The 13,527-nt window shown below is 41.6% G+C and overlaps 1 protein-coding gene and 1 pseudogene across 3 annotated transcripts in view; one reads left to right on the top strand and one right to left on the bottom strand.

Moving 5' to 3' along the window:
* The window catches only part of ARHGAP18 (Rho GTPase activating protein 18), a 199,947-nt gene that overhangs the window by 89,349 nt on the left and 97,071 nt on the right, over positions 1 to 13,527 (top strand). Inside the window, exon 1 of one of the 3 annotated variants that reach the window (XM_069598379.1) lies at positions 4,954 to 5,467. The exons of the other annotated variants lie outside the window; for them this stretch is intronic. The gene's annotated coding sequence lies outside the window, so the exon portion shown is untranslated. Of the gene's footprint in view, positions 1 to 4,953; positions 5,468 to 13,527 lie in introns of those variants that run through there. 3 annotated transcript variants of the gene reach the window in all.
* LOC138444847 (barrier-to-autointegration factor pseudogene) lies at positions 4,944 to 5,389 on the bottom strand (annotated as a pseudogene).

Raw genomic sequence — 13,527 nt, 5'->3', positions numbered from 1 at the left:
ATAAACGTGAGAGCACTGAGCCTGTTATTTTCTTTATCCTTGAATCTCAGTATCTAGTTAGTGCCTGGCATGCTCTGCATAGTCAACAAATGATTACTGATTATATGACAGTGTTTAGGAACAGGATGGTCTTTTTTATATTTCTAGGGTTTTAGTTTATTTTTACCCAACAGAATGAAGAATTTGACTCTGTAACACCAGTATCAGAAATCCATGTTTCAACAACTATAGAAAATGGTATCCAGTCGTCCACGAGGATGTTTCATTTGCAACTCATGTTGGTGACAGCACTGAATAGATTCCTCTTGTGCTGATACTTGGCTTTAAAGACCTCTTCTTTTGCTTTGGGGACTGAGCTAAAAATAGAGCTAGCCTGAAACTACATGACATGTGCCTCAGTGGCCACGTCAGTATGCTGGCCTGGCAAAGAGAGCTTGTATGGGTGTTTTTATATTCCAATGTGTGTGTTAGTCGCTCAGTCATGCCCAACTCATTGTGACCCCATGGATTGTAGCCTGCCAGGCTCCTCTGTCCATTTGATTTCCCAGGCAAGAATAGTGGAGTTGGGTTGCCATTTGCTTCTCCAGGGTATGTTCCCAACCTACGGATCAAACCTGGTCTCCTGCATTGCAGGCAGATTCTTTACCATCTGAGCCACAAGGGAAGCCCTTATATTCTGAAGGTGGAGCTATCTCTTCTCTGTCCTAGTATGACTTCATACTCACAGACACTAATCTTGTCCTTTACTTGCTTCAGCCAAACTTTGGGTTGTAGAGAGATGTCTTCAAGAAAATTAGAGATACCAAGGGAACATTTCATAACAAGGTGGGCACAAGAAAGGACAGAAATGGTATGGACCTAATAGAAGCAGAAGATATTAAGAAGAGGTGGCAGGACTACAAAGAAGAACTATACAAAAAAGATCTTCATGACCCAGATAATCATGATAGTGTGATCACTCACCTAGAGCCAGACATCCTGGAATACAAAGTCAAGTGGGCCTTAGAAAGCATCACTATGAACAAAGCTAGTGGAGGTGATGGAATTCCCTCTGAGCTGTTTCACATCCTGAAAGATGATGCTGTGCAAGTGCTGCACTCAATAGGCCAGAAAATTTGGAAAACTCAGCAGTGGGCACAGGACTGGAAAGGGTCAGTTTTTGTTCCAGTTTCAAACAAAGGCAATGCCAAAGAATGTTCAAACTACCACACAATTGTACACACTAGCATGGCACCCCACTCCGGTACTCTTGCCTGGAAAATCCCGTGGACAGAGAAGCCTGGCGGGCTGCAGTCCATGGGGTTACTAGGAGTAGGACCCGACTGAGCGACTTCCCTTTCACTTTTTGCTTTCATGCATTGGAGAAGGAAATGGCAACCCATTCCAGTGTTCTTGCCTGGAGAATCCCAGGGACGGGGGAGCCTGGTGGGCTGCCATCTGTAGGGTCGCACAGAGTCAGACATGACTGAAGTGACTTAGCAGCAGCAGCACACACTAGCAAAGTAATGCTCAAAATTCTTCAAGCCAGGCTTCAAAAGTACATGAACCGTGAACTTCCAGATTTTCAAGCTGGATTTAGAAAAGGCAGAGGAACCAGAGATCAAATTGCCAACATTCCCCTGGATCATCGAAGAAGCAAGAGAGTTCCAGAAAATATCTACTTCTGCTTTATTGACTATGCCAAAGCCTTTGACTGTGTGGAGCACTACAAGCTGTGGAAAATTCTTAGAGATCACCTGACCTGCCTCCTGAGAAATCTGTTTGCAGGTTAAAAAGCAACAGTTAGAACTGGACATGGAACAACAGACTGGTTCCAAATAGGGAAAGGAGTACGTCAAGGCTGTATATTGTCACCCTGCTTATTTAACTTATATGCCGAGTACATCATGCGAAATGCTGGGCTGCATGAAGCATAAGCTGGAATCAAGATTGCCAAGAGAAATATCAATAACCTCAGATATGCAGATGACACCACCCTTATGGCAGAAAGCAAAGAAGAACTAAAGAGCCTCTTGGTGAAATCGAAAGAGTGAAAAAGTTGGCTTAAAATCAACATTCAAAAAACTAAGGTCATGGCATCCGGTCCCATCACTTTATGGCAAATAGATGAGAAACAATGGAAACAGTGACAGACTATTTTTTTGTACTCCAAAATCACTGCAGATGGTGACTGCAGCCATGAAATTAAAAGATGCTTGCTCCTTGGAAGAAAAGTTATGACCAACCTAGGCAGGATATTAAAAAGTAGAGATGTTACTTGGCCAACAGAAGTCCATCTAGTCAAAGCTATGTTTTTTCCAGTAGTCATGTATGGATGTGAGAGGTGGACTATTAAGAAAGCTGAGTGCTGAAGAATTGATGCTTTTGAACTGTGGTGTTGGAGAAGACTCTTGAGAGTCCCTTGGACTGCAGGGAGATCCAACCAGTCCATCCTAAAGGAAATCAGTCCTGAATACTCTTTGGAAGGACTGATGCTGAAACTGAAAACTCCAATACTTTGGTCACCTGATGCAAAGAACTGCCTTACTGGAAAAAATCCTGATGCTGGGAAAGATTGAAGGCGGGAGGACAAGGGGACGACATGGGATGAGAGGGTTTGGATGGCATTACTGAATTGATGGACGTAAGTTTGAGTAGGCTCCTGGAGATGGACAGGGAAGCCTGTCATGCTGCAGTCCATGGGGTCACAAAGAGTCAGACGCGACTGAGTGACTGAATTGAACTGAGGGAGAGGGTGATAGGACTTTTGTTCAGAAAGTATGATGGGGCTGAGGCAGTGTCTGCTTTCAAATACCGAATCTTTAAAATATTCTATGATTGTATAATTATGTTGCATTTTATTGGTGCAATTGTCGGATTTTACATTGAATAGGTTAAAATAATTTCTACAGGAGAATACAACTTTTTCACTAAAGTGGATGGAGATTGAATGGTAAGACAGTGGAGAAGAAATAATAAGTGTATTATATAGTTATCTGGAATATGTAATACCAAGGGCAAGCCTTGAATGAGGAAGAGGAGATAATAGATTGCCTTCCTGTGGGCTTACTTACCATGCTTTTGGAAAACAAGGTGAAATTCAGTGTTTTGTGTCTTTGGATTGTGCCACAGTGCTTGCCGTGCATCAGACAGCTTTTGACTAATATCCTGTAGCTTTTAGTTTGTTATTCATTTGACATTTGCTTTCATGTTGTATTTTAAGCCAATATGGTAATGAAATGAATTGTTTTATTATATGTATATTCATTATATATTTTTAAATAGTTTTATTTATATTTGGCTATGCTGGGTCTTTGTTGGTTTGTGGGCATTTCTCTAGTTGGGTCGAGCGGGGACCACTCTGTGGCTGTAGCGTGTGGGGCTTCTCTTGTTGCAAAGCATGAGCTCTAGGGGAAGAGGGCTTCAGTAATTACAGCACATGGTCTCCATAATTGTGGCCCCCAGGCTCTGGGGCACAGGCTCAATAGTTGTGGGGCACAGGCTTAGTTGCTCTGTGGCGTGTGGGATGTTCTTAAATCAGGGATCTAACCTGTGTCTCCTACATTGGCAGGGGGATTCTTTACCATTGAGCTGCCAGGGAAATCCTGAATTGTTTTATTTATTCTGTGTATAAAAGCAAACAATATTAATAGCTCAAATAAAATGGAAATATATTTGTAATGGCATCATAGCATATGAGGTGCTATTTTCATTCTTCCTTGAGGGGCTAAGGATTGTATTTATACACTAGTTTCAGGTCTGGAGTGAGAATAAAGTAGATGGAGCTTGTATATAAGCAGTTGTTGGTTTATTTAAATTTTCTACATTAGGATGTTTTCATTTTTAGAGGTTATCCGTATATATTAACAGTATTAAGAAATACATCTGAAGAAAACAACCCAAAGAAAACAAAACAAAATACATGAAAAGAATACTTCCGAGTAAGAATCTTAGCTAAGGATCACTGGTTAGTGGATTATGGGAAAGTAGACATTCTGCATATCAGGGTCACTAGAGAATGAGACAAGTCAGGATTTTGGTTCTACTCAAATAGCTTGGTCAGGAAAGCAGTGACTTGGCTGAGCCTCAGTTGTAGCAATTGCTGAAGCTCAGAAGGCAGAATGGCTCCTCAGTTATTTGACTGGAAATCTTCAGTTTCTCTGTACCATCCTTCTTATCCATGCAGTTTTGGTCTTGGGTTTCTTAGCTTCTCTAATCAAGTCTTACTTTTGTAATTAGGGAAGAGTGAGTGAGTAGAGTGGCCTGACCCCAGGGCCGCGCTGATGTCTCAGTGGTTAAGAATCTGCCTGCCAAGCAGAAGACACGGGTTCATTTGCAGATTGGGAAGATTCCATGCAGAAGGAAAGGGCAACCCACTGCAGTGTTCTTGCCTGGGAAATCCCATGGACAGAGGAGTCTGGCAGGCTACAGTCCATGGGGTTACAAAGAGTCAAACACAGCTGAATGACTGAGCCTGCATGTACTCACGCACGCAGAGTGACCCCAGGGTAAATGTCATGTCACTTTTCCCGTTCTAGCGCTCAGAGTTTCCAGCTCCAGAGTTCCACCAGACCAGCCTTTAGCTTTGCCCAGGTTTGCCCCTGGTCCTGAGGACTCCTGAGAACTGGTGCCATGTTGGCCTGGCTTACTGAACTTTTTTGAACTCTTTCTTTTTTTTTTTTTGACGGCCACTGGCTTTATTGATTTAAAAAACTTACAAGGACAGTGGCTGTTCTGCCAAAAAGACTACCAAATGGCATAAAAGAGACCACAGGTGGGGGTGAGAGTGAGGGACGGGGCCAGGAATCCACTCAGAAAAGCTGGTAATTATGGTCATGGAACTGGCAGGGAAAAGGAAGATGCATGCAAGGGTGAGAATTCCAAAAAAGTTGAAATGGTGAGGGGGGAGAACTCCCCAAAGGCCCTGGAGTACATGGGAGGTGTGCGCAACAACAGCAATCTCTTCTTTTGTAGAGGATGGAGGAGGAGTCCTCACTAGGCTGCAAACTCTGGAGACTCAATGCTGGGGCTTGGGATCGGGGGCTCCCCAGAAAGCATCACAAGAAGGCGTCACACCACTCTTGCAGGCACTCTCCCAGGACTGCTTGGTGTTGGCGCCACACGTGTCCTTCAGCCATTCCCGGAAGAGGTCTTCATCTTTCTTTAGGACCAGAAACTGGCTGAGGACCACATAGGCCTTATCAAAGCCCCTTTCCTCCTGTTTCTTGCCCAGGACTTCGCCAGTCCCGGCCAGGCTTCCCACTGGCTTCTCCCCCATGGGCTCTGCCACGAAGTCTTGGTGCTTTTGGGAGGTCGTCATCTCGATCAAGCTTAATCTGCAGCTCCAGTTCCTGTAACGGCTTCTCCCGCCACCCGGCTGCTCCCATCGCTACCTCAGCCCACTGGAACTTTCTTCCACTTCTGCTCTTTTGAGCTTTTTCTTTGCAGATTCAATCTATCGAGAAGTCAAGTCAGGGTTCCAAAATGGGTAAGTGAAAATTACAGGAGTTGTTTTGTAAGGGTATTCGAGGTTATAGCTGAGGAGGCAGAAGAGAGGGGGGAAAAGCTAATGTTACTTTCAATCTGCATGGTGCTTTCTAATCTCATTTAATTAAATTCTCACCATAAACACATAAGTGTAGCTGAGGAGTGAAGCACCGTGCACTTAGGAATCTGTACAGAAGCAGGTCAGTTTGTCAGACAGAAGTGTTTGGAGCAGATCTGTAAATGCTCGGGTTTAGTTGAGTTTTCCTTGTTGTACGTTGCTACTCTTAGGGTTTCTTGGTAGGTGTGGTACTTTGGTGATGGCTTCCAAAGGTTTAAGTCTTAATCGCTGGAATCTGTGAATCTTAATATGTGAATACTAGTTAGAAAAAGGGTCTTTGGAGATGCAGTTTGGAGATGCAATAACCTCAGATATGCAGATGATACCACCCTTATGGCAGAAAGTGAAGAGGAGCTAAAAAGCCTCTTGATGAAAGTGAAAGAGGAGAGCGAAAAAGTTGGCTTAAAGCTCAACATTCAGAAAACTAAGATCATGGCATCTGGTCCCATCACTTCATGGGAAATAGATGGGGAAACAGTGGAAACAGTGTCAGACTTTATTTTTTGGGGCTCCAAAATCAGTGCAGATGGTGACTGCAGCCATGAAATTAAAAGACGCTTACTCCTTGGAAGAAAAGGTATGACCAACCTAGATACTATATTCAAAAGCAGAGACATTACTTTGCCGACTAAGGTCTGTCTAGTCAAGGCAATGATTTTTCCTGTGGTCACGTATGGATGTGAGAGTTGGACTGTGAAGAAGGCTGAGTGCCGAAGAATTGATGCTTTTGAAGTGTGGTGTTGGAGAAGACTCTTGTGAGTCTCTTGGACTGCAAGGAGATCAAACCAGTCCATTCTGAAGGAGATCAACCCTGGGATTTCTTTGGAAGGAATGATGCTAAAGCTGAAGCTCCAGTACTTTGGCCACCTCATGCAAAGAATTGACTCATTGGAAAAGACTCTGATGCTGGGAGGGATTAGGAGAAGGGGACGACCGAGGATGAGATGACTAGATGGCATCACGGACTCGATGGACGTGAGTCTGAGTGAACTCCGGGAGATGGTGATGAACAGGGAGGCCTGGCGTGCTGCGATTCATGGGGTCACAGAGAGTCTGACACGACTGAGCGACTGAACTGAACTGAGATGCAGTCAGGTGAAGGATCTTGGGGTGGGAGTTTATCCCAGATTATTGAGTTGGGCCCCAAATGCAATCATAATGGCCCTTATGAAAGAGGGAGATCACACACCCCTCCCCCACACCCCCAAAGTGAAAATGGAGGCAGAGATTGGAGTCAATGAGGTCATGAGCAAAAAAAGCTGGAAGAGCAGGGAATGGATCCCCCAGAGGCTCTGGTGGGAGTTTGTCTCCATTGACACCTTGACCCCAGCCATCCTGATTTTGAGTGTCTAGTCTGCAGAATTATGAGAGAGTAAATTGCTGTCACTTTAAGCCACCAAGTTTGTAGTAATTAGCAACCACGTGAAAGAGAAGAAATACAAGTAGAAAGCAACTTGGTCAGGAGCATGCCATCAGATTTGGTGTTTAGAAAGAATTCCTTTTTATTACTTAGGTATAACATATACACTTTGAATGCAAACCTGGTCTAGTTGGTTTTAATCCTCATCAGATTAACTCTGAAAAAGCAGTGCTCTAATTGTGTTATGTTTGCTCCTCCATAGTCCCAATGTGACTATCAGTTTGGAATTCTGTTTGGCTTGTTTATAATTGTTTCCACATTGCTTGGCACATAGTAGGTTCTTAGTAAATATTTTCCAGATAAGTACATGCTTAAGTATGAGTATCTTTCTAATTAGGGCTCCAGTCTTCTCTTCCAGCTATATCCACTGCCCCCACCCCGCCTCCTGCCTTCTTTCTTTCATATTATCTCTCTGTTTGTGTATGTGTGTGTATTCTTGTTAGGTGAAAAAAAAAACCCAAAACCCCAAGTTGGAAAGATACAAATAATGAATAGTAACTATAGTTTCCCTTATGAATAATAACTGTCCAGATGACAGATGACACTGGAATAGACTGTATAATATTAATTGAAACGTTGTGTTACATCTTTAGGAAAGAGAGGCAAATTGGGACAAATCAAGCGTATATTAAGGATTTATTTTTAAAATGTACTTCATGTTTTTTAGGATGAATATAGATAAAACCCTAATGTATCCTATGCCTGCAGCATTCTTTAGAAGCAATGAATATTCAAAACATTGTCAGTGAGGCACTGCTCTTTTAAAGATGGGATGGTTTTAAAACATTGAAAAATAAACATTTAAACAGAAAGTTTGTAGTAAAACAATTATATCAAGCTGAAATTAAAAATTCACCTGGTGAATTCTGAAACATTGCCCATCATCTGAAAGTAGTTTTCTGCTTGTAAATTGTTGAATTTCATACCTAGGACAACATCCCAAGATAATCAAGTGAACCAGATGATTGATTTTGTTTCCTCAGCTTTTATACAAAAAAAGTTAAGTTCTTAGGACTGTTTTAAAATGGATAATGGATACACATAAATCTTACATCTGGATTCAAAGTTTTAATTTAAAAAAAGTGTAAAATTCCAAAGCTCAGACTACACGCCAAACTAATTAAATCTCAATTCCTGGATGGGTCATAGGCATCTGTTTTTTTTTTTTTTTTTTTTTTTAAGTTCCCAGGTGATTCCAATGTGCAGACAAGTTTGAAAACCACTGTAATATACTATTATCACACCAAAGATAATTATAGTCTAGTATATGATCCATATTAAGGTTTTCATAGAGTTTCCCTGGCTACCTTTTATATCTGTTTTGTTTCTAAACTATGTATTTATTTGGTTGTAATGTTTCTGCAAGGACAGGGATTTTTGCCTGCTCTGTTTACTGTATCCCCAGTGTCTAGAAGAGAGGCTGGGCTGAGTAGGTCATTGAGAAATATTTGTAGGTTGCATGAACTTAATACATGGCTCCTGCGTTTGGTGGGACAAGGTGTGTTGGATATGACTGACCGAAGTCTTTATCTGTATGGCTTTACTTAAACAAAAATGTGTCACCCTGGATTTATGAAAAGATTAATGGAGAACTACACCTTCCTAATCAATGGTACATTTAGGTTCAAATATGTGCAGAGATGTAAAGTAAAATTTCATTATGTGATTTGTGTACACCACATTGCTCGGAGATCCAAAGGGGTTTACCTGTTTGGATCCCTGGGCTTCAGTGGGACACAGTTTGGAAAAAAACCCAGTTTGAAGGCGGCCCTCAGGGTGAGTTCATACTCATATAGGCACATAATCACCTTTTTTTTTTTTTTTTATACCAGTGGGTTTAATTATACTTTGTGAAAGCCTGAAGCAAACACAGTAAAGAAAACATGGATGGCACTCAATACATAAGTTTCATTTATTTATTAATATTTTCTCAGAAAAAAACTTTTTAATATTCCACCATGAAAAATAAAGTTTTGTAGATTTTTTTGGTGTGTGTTAGTTGCTCAGTTGTGACCAACTCTTTGCGACTCTGTGGACTGTAGCCCACCAGTCTCCTCTGTCCATGGAATTCTCTAGGCAAGAATACTGGAATGGGTTGCCATTCCTTTCTCCAGGGGATTTTCCTGACCTAGAGATTGAACCTGAGTCTCATGCATTGCAGGCAGATTCTAGGAGTTCATTTCTTGCTGAATATTAAACAACATTGTGATTGTGTGCCTAATTGTGTCAAAAGTTTTTGTATGATACATACAATGGAATATTACTCAGCTGTGAAAAAGAAACAATTGTGCCATTTGTGCAAGTGATATTTTTGACGTTTTAGCTCTTCTGTCTTTCATCCCCCTTTCCTTTCACATATTAAGATTACTTAATAGCTTTGATGGTAGTAGTGTTACTGTGTGGGAAGTTTAAATTCTGGCTGATGGTAAGAGTGGTAAAATTTGAGAGCCTAGGTTTTTGCAAGAATAAGGAAATCAGTGGTAACAAAATTCTGAGAAATATTTTAATCAGTGTTGTTATGTCTGCCATTGACTATTCCCCAAGTATCAACGTTCAATTTTAGATAGCTCCAGGAGTTTAATAGATAGCACACGAAAGTCTCATCTAACCGAGAGATAGAATCTAACTGGCTTGAATACGATGCCTTATTTCTTTCAGAGCCAGAATTCTAAGTTTTCATACTTCGTGAAAGTAAGAGTTCTCAAGCTGCTTAAAACTTGCTACTCATAATCATCAGCAAGTATGGTTTTTATGAACAACAACAACAACAAAAATCTGTGAAGACTATATGTCAACAAAAGTAATTTTTTATTTAAATTTGACCTTTGGTGCTAGGTCCTTGACACTGTTAATTTGCAATTTTAGATCAGGCCTTGTGATTTGTTTACTTGGGTTCAATGATATGAAAATTCAGTGGTGGTATTATCCCCAAATACCCTTTTTTCCTCTTTTTTTTTTTTTGAAAAATGTATAAACAACTCTTTTTTTTTTTCAGATTAAATCACCGATTCTTAGGTCACTGTCAAGGATAATACTTTGCTCTTGTAATCACAGATTTTTGTGGTTGAGGAAATCCGAGTGTCATTTGGTCTGCACTCTTTCTTTTACAATGTGAGGAGATGGAAATCAGGAGAGGTAAACCCACAGCTAGCTGGTGATGGAACCAAGAACAGAGTCACTGAGGGGTGTTTAGTGGCTGTTGAAGGTTTCTCACATCCAGCTGGTGCTGGGAAGAACAGAGCTGTAATCCCTGATGAACTTTGTTAAGGGCCTGCTGCAGGAGTATTATTGCAACAATTTAATGTTGAAGTTCTACGAAGTGTAGTATTTATATATGGCTGAGTAGAATGTTGTCATTCTGTCTTCATGAACAAGGATGGAAAAGGGATGTTTTCAGCCTGAGTTCTAACTGTAGCGATGCTGAGGACGTGAAAGCTCATAAACCATGCAAGTGTGTATAGCACTCACACCTTTCTTAGTCAGTGAGTGGTTGGTTTTGGAGTGTGGTGGCTTCAGGTAGCTGTGAAGATTCAGTGATTAATACCTTTAGCTGTATTTAAAGGATTACTGAGTGACGAAGGTGCTAGTGGTGGTATTTGACCTGTTGTCCCCTCTGCAGCTCCTGGGGGGCGTTTAACCTTTTAGGAGTGGTAAGAACACAAAAGCAGCAGTCCTTATTACCACTTCCACTTGAAAGAAGACATGACTTCGTTTGCCATAGATTTCTTGCTTTCCCTTTTAACCCGGAACACTGACCAGCTGCATCAGATGTGAAGAAGCTTGGCCACACCTGCTCTCCCCATTCTCTCCCACTTTTCTCACCCATCTGCAGCCTCTTCTAGAAGATAGCCAGACAAGAATCAGAGTCGAGCACTTGATGTGCTAGGTCAAGAGCCCAAACCCAGTGACTCTAAGCAGGGTTTTTTCAGTGCATTGGCTTTACACTTCCTGCAGAAATAACAGCTGGCATTTAAAATGATCCCTGGCCACTCATTAGTCAGTCCTTCCACAGGATACAGTTGTGCCTTCACTTGTCAGAGTAGGGTGGAGTAGGGCGGGGTGAGGTGGCTCTTGGTTGGAGTTGGAGTGGGTGTTGGTCTGGAATTGAGGGCTGTTTGATTGGCAGCACAGGTAGGCAAGGGACAGAGGGAGGAGACTTGACGACACACCTCGTCCAAGGAGCAAGGGGTGGGGAAGAGCAATTAAGCCTCTATTCTTTTCTTTCTGAAATACCTTCTCATATCTCTTATGGCTGGGAACCAAGGCTATTTGCTTGGTCATAGATTCATTTCTGAGAAGTAGGGCAGAAGGCAGGTGGCTATGCTGTAAGAGATGCTCCAGAGAGAAATACCAATCTTTTTAGATGTCTGTGTAAATACTTATATGGATATTCTAGATTATAGCACCAGATTGTGACAGTCCCTCAGTCATGTCCGAGTCTTTGTGACCCCGTGGAATTCTCCAGGCCAGAATACTGGAGTGGGTAGCCAGTCCCTTCTCCAGGGGATCTTCCCAACCCAGGGATCAAACCCAGGTGTCCCGCATTGCAGGCAGATTCTTTACCAGCTGAGCCACAAGGGAGACCCTAGCACCAGATATGGGAATGGGAAATCTCATACTATGAATAGTATTCTCATAGTATTAATAGATATGGAAAGTGAGTTCCAGCGGAATGTATCTGGTTAGTGTTGAACTGAACTAACCTTCATCTTGTCACCCAGCCTCTTATCAAGAGGCAGTAAAGTGAAGGTGTTAACTACCCAATTAGAAGTTGCCTTGTCCAACATCCAGATCCAGCTCTCCAACCTATGATGTAACCTTGTCAAGTTACTTAACAACTCTGTCCCTCTGTTTCTCAACTGACGAATCAGTAGATAAAGTTGTTATGAGGAGTAAATGCAAAAGCACCTGTGCAAGTGTTTTAAATGAGTTCCTGACTGATGGTGATGGCTCAGTGAGTACAAGCTACTGGTATCATTGTGATTGTTATTCTTTCTTGGCTATTTTACTCTTTTACTAGCATTTTGTCAACACTTTTAAAATGAAAGGTAGAAGCAACACCTTATGAAAATAAAACATAAATTATTTATAGATTCAGTTGGCCAAACAATATGTGATAGTGAGCTGATGTTATAAACAAAAGAAATCCATAGTTTGGCTCGTAGTGAAGTCGCTCAGTCTTGTCTGACTCTTTGCGACTCCATGGACTGTAGCCTACCAGGTTCCTCCGTCCATGGGATTTTCCAGGCAAGAATACTGGAGTGGGTTGCCATTGGCTCTTAGGCAATATATATATTGTTGTTGTTGTTCAGTCACTAAGTCGTGTCCGACTCTTTGCAACCCCACTGACTGCAGCACACCAGGCTCCTGTGTCCTTCATTATCTCCCAGAGTTTGCTCAAATTCTTGTCTATGGTGTTGATGATGCCATCCAACCATCTCATCCTCTGCTGCCCTCTTTCTTCTCTTTTTTCCTTCAATCTTTCCTAGCATCAGGGTCTTTTCCAATGAGTCAGCTATTTGCATTAAGTGGTCAAGTATTGGAGCTTCAGCATCAGTTCTCTCAGTGAATATTTAGGGTTGATTTCTCTTAGGATTGACTGGTTTGATCTCCTTGCTATCCAAGGGACTCTCAAGAGCCTTTTCCAGCACCACAGTTCAAAAGCATCAATTCTTTGGCATTAAGCCTTCTTTATGGTCCAACTCTCACATCCATACATGACCACTGAAAAACCATGGCTTTAGCTATACAGACCTTTGTTGGCAAAGTGATGTCTTTGCTTTTTAATACTCTGTCTAGGTTTATCATAGCCTTCCCTCCAAGGAGCAGGTGTCTTTTAATTTCATGGCTGAGTCACTGCCTGCAGTGATTTTGGAGCCCAAGAAAATAAAATCTGTCACTGCTTCCACTTTTTCCCCTCCACTTGCCATGATGTGTTGGGACTGGATGCCATGATCTTTGTTTTTGAATGTTGAGTTTTAAGCCAACTTTTTCACTCTCCTCTTTCACCCTCATCAAGAGGCTCTTTAGTTCCTCTTCACTTTCTGCCTTTAGGGTGGTATCATCTGCATATCTGAGGTTGTTGCTGTTTCTCTGGACTATCTTGATTCCAGCTTGTGCTTCATCCAGCCTGGCATTTCACATGACGTAGTCTGGTTCTAAATTAAATAAACAGGATAAATACATATGTTTAAGGAAGCATATTTTCTTCATTTAGTCATGTTATAGAAAGATGTCAATATATTTTTTGTAATTTCCTAGGATCATAAATAGTAAAAACTTTAACAGATACTGTGTTTGCATTCTTTACTCCCAGATTCACGCAGAAGAAAGTAGGCCAGAGATAGAAAAGTGCCATCTTCAAGATTAGATAGTTAATTATGCAGGCAGGCAGGCAGTCTCTGCCGTCTCTCTTTTAAGTTATAGACATGTGTTACAGATCTTCTTGTGTGTCAGCTACCTAGCTAACATCTTACACTTGTTTCCTTCAATATTGAATGGTTGTATTAATGAGAACTTTACT

The sequence above is a fragment of the Ovis canadensis genome, chromosome 8 (assembly GCF_042477335.2).
Source record: "Ovis canadensis isolate MfBH-ARS-UI-01 breed Bighorn chromosome 8, ARS-UI_OviCan_v2, whole genome shotgun sequence".
Lineage (NCBI taxonomy): Eukaryota > Metazoa > Chordata > Mammalia > Artiodactyla > Bovidae > Ovis > Ovis canadensis.
This window is presented reverse-complemented; position numbering and strand designations above follow the sequence as displayed.